Raw genomic sequence first — 10,940 nt, forward strand, 5'->3', positions numbered from 1 at the left:
CAGGGTGCAATTTAGGATCTTAATACAAATGCCCATTTTAAGAGAAATGTGCACTTTTACAAAGTGAGAAAGAGGGGATGCTCTCTTTACGCCTAACCTTTAATGTATTACATTTGTCGAGAGTCCCTTTATATGAACACTAAAGTAAAACAGTCACAATAAAGGGAAAAAAGTTTGGGGGAGAGGAGGGGCTGTATTTTAATGGCCAACCTGCTCTAACCTGATATAGAGATATATAAATTGTTGTCCGCCTATATCATGTGCAGCTGCACATGTTATACAATGGCTATTGGCTAGTGAATAGCCCTAGCAAATAGAAATGTACCCTTTTTGAAGATGTCATGGATCCATCAGGCTTGGAATGGCGAGTAACTTTGGGCAGGGCTAGTAGTGTAGGACCTTAAATGTATTCCTGACCCTATAGTGTTAAAACCATTACTTATATGGCTTGCCCCCCCCTAACAGGTAAGAAAACTTACCTTATTTCCAGCAAAGCGCGGGACCACCAGCGCTGGCCCCGTCCACAATCTGCCTCCTTGTTGACAATCAGAATTTACGATTTTAGCCAATCCAATGCTTTCCCTTGTTCAGAGCGTAGGGACGCTACACACACTGCCCCAGGAAGCACCTCCAGTGGCCACTGCTCCACATCCAAGGGGGCAATGTAAACACTGCCTTTTCTGTGAAAAGGCAGTGTTTGCATGAAAATGCCTGCAGGTAACGATTACACTCACCAGAACAACTACATTAAGCTGTAGTTGTTCTGATGACTATAGTGTCCCTTTAAACCCTATAAAACATCATTGTGTAAAAACTTAACCCTAATGCGATAATCTTGCAAATAAATTAAGGCACCTACAGTCATCAAGAAAGCATAAAAATACTTGTATTAACCCCTTAAGGACCAAACTTCTAGAATAAAAGGGAATCTTGACATGTCACACATGTCATGTGTCCTTAAGGGGTTAAATTAATTTTGTTTTAATTTTCTCCAATTAATAAGTTGGATCATAATTTGATCTCTCAGCATGGAAATGTGCTATACAGGTTAGAGTACCAAACGAAGGCCATATTAAAGTATGTATTAAAATAAGCAATACTTGGTTTTAACTGTCCCTTTTTATGTAATTTTCTGGAAGTGATTCCCCAAATAGCTCCTTAGGTGCTTTAGTATAAATGATTTGCTCGTATGTGCATATATGAATACAAGAATGTTTGCAAGTTTTCTCTTTTTTTTTTGTTTTGTTTAAGACTTGAATGGCTTGGTTCATATAGCCAACCATTTACTAGCCAATAAAAGATATTTGTATGTAAACACAATTGGCTTGCTACTCGGTTTATTTAATGACTTTATCTTTTGATAAAACGATATACATGAACTCTATAGTGCATTGTTAAATGTTAACATGCCATGCCAAATATATTAAGCACTACAGAAATGATTATATAGTGTATATACAGAGGGCCTGGCAGGTGAAATATCACCTTGTTAATGACAGTTTGTATATAAATTGCCTTTGATATCTGGTACTCTCAATCTGATAGTGTACCAGATTAGCTCACAGGTCACATTTTATATACCATACTCAAAAAGTAGAATATAGAACAAAAATAACATTGATACAAAATGTGTTCATTCTCAATGTCCATTCATTAGCTTTTGGTGAAACATGCTTTCTGTTTGGAAATTCATTTAAAGATAAAAGGGGATAAATCAGAAGAACGAACAAGGCAAAAGATAATAGATGCTCACTAAATTACTGCTGCTGGCCAGGTAGAAGAGAAAGTTTTGGAGATGATGAAAACCCTGGCCAGTTAGCCCAAAAACACCATGCTCCAACAGAGTACACAAATTATTGCAGCTTTATTGGTATGCACAACATTGACAAAAAGAACTACACCACTGGGGGGGGGGGGGGGGGGGGAAGCAAAAACACATTTATAACTGAGATTCTTTCTCATAGGTTTGTTTCAGACCCAGAGGTCCTTACTCATATCAAACTGTGCAGAATTGAAATAGGGAGCACTTCTAGCAGCCATCTGAGTGACTGCCACTAGAGGTGTTAAAAGGCAGTGTTTACATTGAAAAGCCTGCAGGGACAAGCTATAAACACCAGAATAACTACATTAAGCTTTAGTTGTTCTGGTGACTATAGTGTATATTGAAAGATGCATACTTTTTGTAATTAAAGTTTTTACTGAAAAAATTTCAATATAATAAAAGGTTGCAACATCAATCAAGCGTTCAAAAAAAGTAGACAAATGCCAAGAAAAACATAAAACAGTATAGGAAATAGGATATCAAAGTTGAGTAGTGATTAGACATAAGAGCCACAGCTCAAGAGGAGTCAAGGCTGAAGATCAGATAAGATGGATGAGTACAAGGTAAGGGAAGGAAGAGATATGCCAGTGAGCAAGCAGGCGACTATCCCTATGTGCTACTAATTCTCCCCGTCCAGCTAGAGGGAAGAATCTGAGATTGACCCTAACAGGAGATTCAAGTTCAGTCTCTCAGTAGAAAATGTTTCTAGCGAGATATGGAGGACCATATTTTTTTATGAATCCTTTTTTTTTGAGTCTTGTTTTAAATGAAAATGTATTCATACCTGTGATTTTGTTTTCCTGGTCATTATCCATGATAACATATACGAATATGTTAGCTATTCCCTGTACAGTTGATGGAACAGAAAAAGAAGCTACGGTCTTAATAAGCAGTAAGTAATACGCTCCAGAGCCAAGCACAAAGGCCTGGGAGGGAAACTATATGCTGCCATGGATAATAGCCAGGAAAAGAAAATGACGGTGAGTATGAATACTTTTTCCTGGCAAACCATGGTAGCATATACTAATGGGAATACCCATACTCCAGGGAGAAAAATAAAACCAATTAAATATAATGCAATATCATTTAGTCAAGTAATAAATATATAGAAAATCAAGAATCTGCATGATTGATGGTCCTTACGTTCAAAATGTGCATCATTAGCGAATCTCATCCACTTTTTTATGATTAATAAACCTATTGAAGAAAGACCGGATACCAGCTTTACAAAAGCTCTCTGCTGAAGCAGTAGCCCAGGGAGCTGCAACTGCTCTGGTTAAATGAGCCCTTAATCCTTGAGGTACTGGAAAGCATGGTGACCTGTAGGCATTTTGAAATGGCCATTAGCATCCTTCTAAAAATTGGTACTGATGCCAATTTTTCTTTACGGTGTCCAATTGGTAATACAGGCAATCTTTAAGATTTATGGAAACATTTACATGTTTCTAAGTAAGTCAAAAGAACATGGACCACATCCAAGTTATGCCAACCATCTTCATCTGGTGAGAAAGGTGATGGAAAGAAAGTAGGGGAAACAATGTCCTGACTGGAATTTGAACACCAATTTTGGTAAACTTCAGGAACTGGAGTACATCCTTGTCCTGTTGAAATTTAGTGAAAAATGGTTCCCACAATAATGCCTGGATTTCACAAATCGGTAGTTATAGCCATAAACAGAAGAACATATTGAAAAATTAGTCAAATAAATTAAAGTGGCACTGACAAGGCCACATCCGTTTTTTGTTATCCCCCCCGACTCCACTTCCTCTAAATGCCCTTTGGATCCCCATTTTATCTTTTATTTTATTTTTTTATCGTTACTTCGTACCTGGACCTAGGTCCCGGGCGCTGCCATCTTGATGTCATCTGCCCACACTAGATAGCGCTGTGAAATTCCCACGCATGCCCAGTTAATCACTTGGGCTTTTGCTATTGTCTGAAATTCGGACAAGAATTTTGGCTATTCGTTAATTTGTCAAATAGACGAATGAATGAATAGAAATTTCACACGAATAAGCAAAGACCAAATGTTGGTGTTTCTTCGTTCAGTTTATTACAAGGAGGGACCTAACGGCTTGCAGTTCCCTCCTTGTAAAATGTAAAAATAGAAACAGTGGGGAGCTCCCCAACACTTTCAACCCACCCCATGTCCTTCCTCACTTTATGGGGGTCAATATGGCCCCAATATTAGCATGAGGGAAATTAAAATCTCCCGAATGCCCCTACTCGCTATGCCATGAGTAGGGGCTTGTCTACTAGGCAGCTAACTTGGCCATGGTGGGGAAGCTATGCAAATAATCAACAGGGGGGACATAGTGTCCCACCCATGCAACGCGAGTGGGGGCTACTAAACTAAACATGGGACACACTGACTCCCCCCAGACTCCACCCATGAGCGACAGATGGGGCCCTAAGTAACAAGAGAGGCAGGGTCCGATTGTATTATGTTTTTTAGCGCAAGGGGTTTTTTTTGCGCTCGTTTAAAAAAAACTTTTTATAAGTTTAGCGGGAATTATGGATTTTTATTTGGCCTTTAATGGGGCTGAAAAAAGAAGACATCTAATGGTAAGTATGATTATTATTTTTTTTTTTACAGGTATTTAGTTTTATTGCTTCCTCCTTCAGTATTTTTTGGGTGGGGGGGGAGGAGGTAGGGTTTTATTATATTTGAGCGGGGGTGACCAGTGGATTGGGGATTTGTGAGTGGGGGCCATTGGGGAAGGAACCATATGTCCTCTCCCCTATTGTAGAGACCATAGGTCCTCCACCCTATTGCCATTTAGGGCCCCCCACCGCTCATGAGTGGGGAGTCAATAGGTCACCACTTTCTTTTGCTACTTAGGGCCCCAACCCGATGCACATGGGTGATGGCCGAGGAGGCAGTAGGTCCCCACCTCTTGTTATTAAGGGCCCCAACCCGCCACTCATGAGTGCGAGCCGGAAGTCAATTAGTCCCCACCTTCCTTTTGCTACACAGTCTGGGGAGCACACCTTCCGGCAATGGGTCACAAAAGTAGAGGAAATCTACAGTGCAGAAATGATGATCACAGCTCTCAGAGGCCACTTAGACAAATGTAACCTGTCCATGGGTACCAGGTCGTGGCACATCTCTAAGAGTAGTGTAGCTAGCTAAATGACAGACCGCTCATACTGAAGAGACAGCACGTACGACTGGTTGACTGTTACATACCTTCCTCCCCCCTCCCTTTTTTTCCTTCTTCCCGCTTCTTCTCCTCTCTCTCACCCCCCTCTCCTCCCGTCCTTCCTTACACTCCACCTTCTTATCTACCCTCAAACTCAGTCGTACAGACCACAAACACTGCTTTCTTTAATGTCATTTTCAGAAGCAGTAAAGCGCTGTCAATAAATAGTGGACGGACAAATGTCTTAAGGGCTGTAAATGTCTGTAGGGCTCTGCAATCCCCACCTGAGCTGCCACCGTACTCATCCGGGTCCGAGACATGGGCACTAGCTACCTAAGATGGGGGGGACCACAACGGGGGCACAAAAGGGACGGGGGGAGACGGCCTTCGTGAGAAACACAGAAGGGAGAACAGGGAGATGGACAGGTCAACAGTGGGTGTCAAACAGGGACCAGACACACTATCAGGCACCACAAACGCCACAGGATCTGGGGGACCTCTCAGCCCATTAATATGACTGCAAGGAGACAACCCACAGACATGCCCCGCCAATTAACAGCGGGGGACGCATTGAGAGACAACCGGGCGACCCGAAAACCAAAAGAGACGAAAAAGAGACTGAAGGAGAGGAGGGAGTGAAGAAGGGCAAGGGATAGGAGGCACATGTACCACACAATAGAAGAAGAGAGTCACCTCACGAATAGTAGGATAGGGATGGCACCCACGACTGAGGAGCAAGATAAGAGGGAACCTCACGGGGACACATAAGGGGATCCACACAGTAACCTAATGGCCTAACCACAGGGGACCCACCTGCTCAGTCGCAATTGATTATTATATGCCACGGAAGTATACAGATGCTTGTTTCTTATGTTTGTATTATACCTTTATATGTTTGCTTTTATTCTTTTTGAACTGGAAATTGTACACTATTACCACAACCCGTGGAAATCTTCCACAACAAAAATAAAGAATTAAAAAAATAAATATAAATAATAGTGGACGGGCACTTCCAGCAACCACCACTATATTAAGTCCGTGGGAGGCGATACCCAAACACTCAACAGCCTGAAACTTCCGAACAGTGAAGTAGATTGACACGACCGACGAACGGTCGATACTCATTCACCTTGTGACGAGACGCTCTGTAAACAAATTGCAATGTTATTGTGTTGTTCTCCTATATTTATCACTCTATTACACTGCATTGTACGTAACACTATACCATGATGTTATCTCTTGAAACAACTGAAAACCAGACCCTGGGACACAAGATTCCTATGAATTGGTAGTTCCCATGGATCTCCTTGTATCATGCTCAGAATTAGCGGGAACCAAGGTCTACTTTGCCAATGAGAAAATCACTACAACCTCTACTTTCTCCTTGCAGATTTTCTTGAGTGTTCTCTTGATTAACGAAAGAAGAGCGAAGACATACAACAAAATGGTTATGTACAATGGAATAATATACCCCAATGACACTAGAGGACGCTAAATACCCAGCATGTAGTTATATTTACCAGTCCTGGTGCTTTAAATGTACATTCAAATATACAAATTTCCAAAACAGGAAGAGAAGGATAAAGAGTAAGTTACAATGTGTCAGGATTATATTGATCCAGCACGCAGAATAGTATCTAGAACTAAGGGTAACGTCTTACCGGGCCTTAGAATGGCTGGACTTAATGTACCTGAGAATAGTCAGAAAACTAGCCGAGGTCAGGGACACCGAACGAGACAAAGCGATAAGGAAAAGCCAAAAGTCAAGGGTACCAGAAATCAGGGAAGTCAAAACAAAGCCAAAGTCAAAAACCAGAAAAACATAATCAGGAACACACTTTCGGATAACCATCTAAGGGAAACCACGACAGGGCAATGAGCTAAGGAATAAGTGAGTTTAAATAATCCTCTTGCAGATCCGATTGGCTGTACCTAGCCCTTGACCCCAAAACGTGTGTGTGCCTCTTTTGCATGACGTCACCTGCACGTCGATGTTGTCTTTACCATTGACGGACGTGGGGCTATATAATTGCGTGGGTCTGCAGAGGTCGGCTTGCACCGGCCGCACAAACTAGGCATCATGGCAGAAGACTGCCGAGCGGCACTCCCCTCGATCTTCGGAAGGTCATAATCTCAGTTTTTGCCACATGGATACGAAGGATACGTGACACTCACTTTCATGGTTCCCTCTAATAATAAGACAATATAGTAAGTGTTTCATTTATAAAAAAAAAAGGGGTTTGGAGACATTGAGATGTGGCTCCATTAATAAATAAATAGGTAACGGGACTTTGATAATTGAGTTGAGTCTATTTCCTTTGTTGGAGAAAACCATATCCTTAATATTTTTTATTTTTATATTTTGCCACAGGCAAAACATGACATAATGGGTTACGACATGCATTCGAACGAAAAGTTAACTGTGCTGACTGTGTTTTTTTAATTTTTAATTAGAATAAACAGGTGTGCCAAAGAACTTTATGTAGTTGTTATACGCAATAGGTTTAGTTTAAAGGCACGGTAATTGTCAAAATAGCAAACATAACAAGAAAAATAAAAAAAGGTGAGTATGGACTTAAAGGTAGGGGATGCGCTGCGATCCATAATGGCAGCTCCACATGTTGGAGAAGAGTGAGATATTATTTGTGCAGAGCTGGAGGATTGGTGGTAGTAGGGGAGATAGCGTAACCGAGTCATTCCCAGTCATGACCCAGGAAGGTCACAGGGGTTACCCATAAACTTGGTAGGATATAACCCCAAGAGACAAAACCAAATATATAAAACTTAGGAACTTATAAACTTAAGACACTCAAGTCCCTCTTTGTAAAGGAAAGAAAGTTTTTGTAAATAAAGCATAAAAAACAGAACAAAAGGAGGGTGTTGCAATCAGGTAACTGCCACAGCGGTCTTGCTCTTGGTTGCTGGTATGAATGGGATTATGGTGGTCGAGTCCCAGGCTGGAGTCGTAGATGTGGAGGTGCGGTGCACACCAAGCCTGGTCAGGATGGCGTCTGTCTCGGAGGCATTGTATTCCATGTTCTGGTGCTGTATGATCAGAATGTGAGGGGTTCCCCAGCGATATTTAATGCTTTAAGTCGACAAAAGTGTTGTAAGAGGGCGCTGGAATTTTCTCCATTGCAGTGTTGCTCGGAATAGGTCGGAGAAAAAGGCTTAGTCCATTACTTCGAACAAATATGGTGTTTTCCCTCTGGTTGTGTTCAAGATGGCGGCCTTGTCTTGGCCATTTTGAAATTTTATGATTAGGTCGCTGGTGGCTGAAGCCACAGCTCATAGAGGTTTAGGGAGGCAGAACATCCCGCCTAACATTATGCCTTTTGCCTGTTTGGGTGGCAGGAGGGCCGCGAACAGTCTCCGCAGAAAATGAGGTAGTTCAGCAGTGGTGACGCTGTCTGCTAGGCCACTCATTTTCAGGTGTTTCCACCTCCTTTTATTTTCCAGTGCAGCTAGTGACGGCTGAGGGCTGCATGGGCCAAATTGAGGTCAATGACCTGCTTTTGTAGCTCTAGGACTTGGGATGTATGAGCTGTTGTGGGATGCTCGTTTTTGTCCAGGCGTGCAATGAACCCCTTGATGTTCTCTGTCCTGTGTAATCTCAGAGGAAAGGGTTTGGCAGAAGTCTGCCAATAGACTGGTGAGTATGGCTGTGGTGACAGTGGGCGACATTCCCACAGTGGGTTGAGTGGGCTTGGGTGGCCCCTTATAGCTCAGGTCCTCCATGTCGTGTAGGGAGTATTCCTCCGATGCATCGGAGAAATCACAGAAGTCCGGCGCCATTTCAGGCCTAGCCTCTCCATGCGCTCTCTGCAGCAGATTGCCAATATCGGTGCAGAATCTGTCCCCTCTGGCCGGGGCTTCTTATTCTTTCGGCCTATCATTAGAGGATTAGAGGTGTGCTCTTTCGGGCTGATTGTGTGCCTCACCTTTGGAGCTCAGTGTACCTGCGGCTTGCTCGAGCCCCCAATTCCTTAGTATTTTATGTATTGCACTTAGCTCCTTGTAATATATTATTATATCAGTGAAACAGAAACCTGCGTGTCTCTTAATGAAATCTTTCCGATATTTTTGTATTCTTTTCAAAACACATTTAAAAAAGTATTTTGGTTGTTGCATTAAAAAGACCTTTCTTGGCTTTCTTGTCAAAAGGTAGCACACTAAGAGCTAAAAATTATTTTTACATTTTATAAATATTTTTTTAAAACACTCTAGGTTTTTCAGTTACAACATTCTTTAAAAACTTGACTTGCGGGGGGGGCGGGGCCGGACCACCGAGCGGAGCGGTCGCACACAAGAGCGGCTCCTGCAATAAACCTGAGACTAAATGCTTAAAATCAGTTTCCACCTAAAAATAGACCAACTGCGATAGTGCCCAAGCAAGGGGACTGCTGGATCCAGGGAGAGGCTTGCCCACAGGGCTTCAGTCCCCTGGAGGAGAAACTTTCGTGGCCCCAACTGGGACCTTCTCCGGCGGTGAGTGGGGCAGACGGCCGCTGCCCCACTATCCTGCATCACAGACCCCAACAAGAGACGCAAAAACCGAGTGGACCCGGCCCTGTTCCCCCCCCTAAGGACCGGGGGGGTGATCCCGGTCCTCACCCTGCAACCCGGACCGAGAGATCACAATCGAGGCTGGGGGGCCCGAGCGCTGCACTTAAGATGGCGGACGCCATGTGCGCAGGGACGCCATGCGCGCAGAAACCGACGCGGCTCTGGTCATCCGACCCTGCAGTACGGAGAGGCGGAATAACACTTATCTACTCCAGCGGCCAAAAGGGTTTACAGTTAGGCTGCACAGGCGACCCAAGCACACTGACAGCAGCGGCAGCACTGTGGGGGAAGAACACCAGGCTACGACCATTCCCACCTCAGATAACGGCGCTTCCCGCCAACCGAGATCCTCCTGCGGGAAGACAGACCTCATGCTCACCCCACACCCAGCCTGTACCAAGACCAGGGGCGGACTGACCAGTCGGGCACTTCGGACATGGTCCGAGGGCCCAGCCGGGAGGGGGGCCCGCCATCAGGGGGCCCGGCCGCCCCTTTAAATGCTGCAGCCGCCTGAGCGCTCTCTTAAGAGCCTCAGGCGGCTGCAGCTTCTCACCTCCCCTCCCCTGTAGCTGTGCGGTCCGCGGTGCCCGGCCGGAGTGATAGGAAGGTGCTCAGTGTGCACCTTCCTGTCAGTCTGGCCGGGTACAGGAAACAGAAACTTCTGTTCCGCGCGGAACAGGATTTTCTGTTTCCTGTACCCGGCCGGACTGACAGGAAGGTGCACACTCAGTGTGCACCTTCCTATCACTCCGGCCGGCACCGCGGACCGGAGTGCAGCTCGGCCACGCTACAGGTGGGGGTGGTGGGGGCAAAAAGAGAAGGGGAGGGGAGGGGAGGGGGGGGGCAAAAAGAGAAGGGGAGGGGGGCAAAAAGAGAAGGGGAGGGGGGGCAAAAAGAGAAAGGGAGGGGAGGGGGGGCAAAAAGAGAAAGGGAGGGGAGGGGGGGCAAAAAGAGAAAGGGAGGGGAGGGGGGGCAAAAAGAGAAAGGGAGGGGAGGGGGGGCAAAAAGAGAAAGGGAGGGGAGGGGGGGCAAAAAGAGAAAGGGAGGGGAGGGGGGGCAAAAAGAGAAAGGGAGGGGAGGGGGGGGCAAAAAGAGAAGAGGAGGGGGGGCAAAAAAAGAAGGGGAGGGGGGCAAAAAGAGAAGGGGAGGGGGGCAAAAAGAGAAGGGGAGGGGGGGCAAAAAGAGAAAGGGAGGGGAGGGGGGGCAAAAAGAGAAAGGGAGGGGAGGGGGGGCAAAAAGAGAAAGGGAGGGGAGGGGGGGGCAAAAAGAGAAAGGGAGGGGAGGGGGGGGGCAAAAAGAGAAGAGGAGGGGGGGCAAAAAGAGAAGGGGAGGGGGGCAAAAAGAGAAGGGGAGGGGGGCAAAAAGAGAAAGGGAGGGGGGGCAAAAAGAGAAAGGGAGGGGGGGCAAAA

The sequence above is a fragment of the Pelobates fuscus genome, chromosome 5, assembly GCF_036172605.1.
Source record: "Pelobates fuscus isolate aPelFus1 chromosome 5, aPelFus1.pri, whole genome shotgun sequence".
In the NCBI taxonomy this organism is placed as follows: Eukaryota; Metazoa; Chordata; class Amphibia; order Anura; family Pelobatidae; genus Pelobates; species Pelobates fuscus.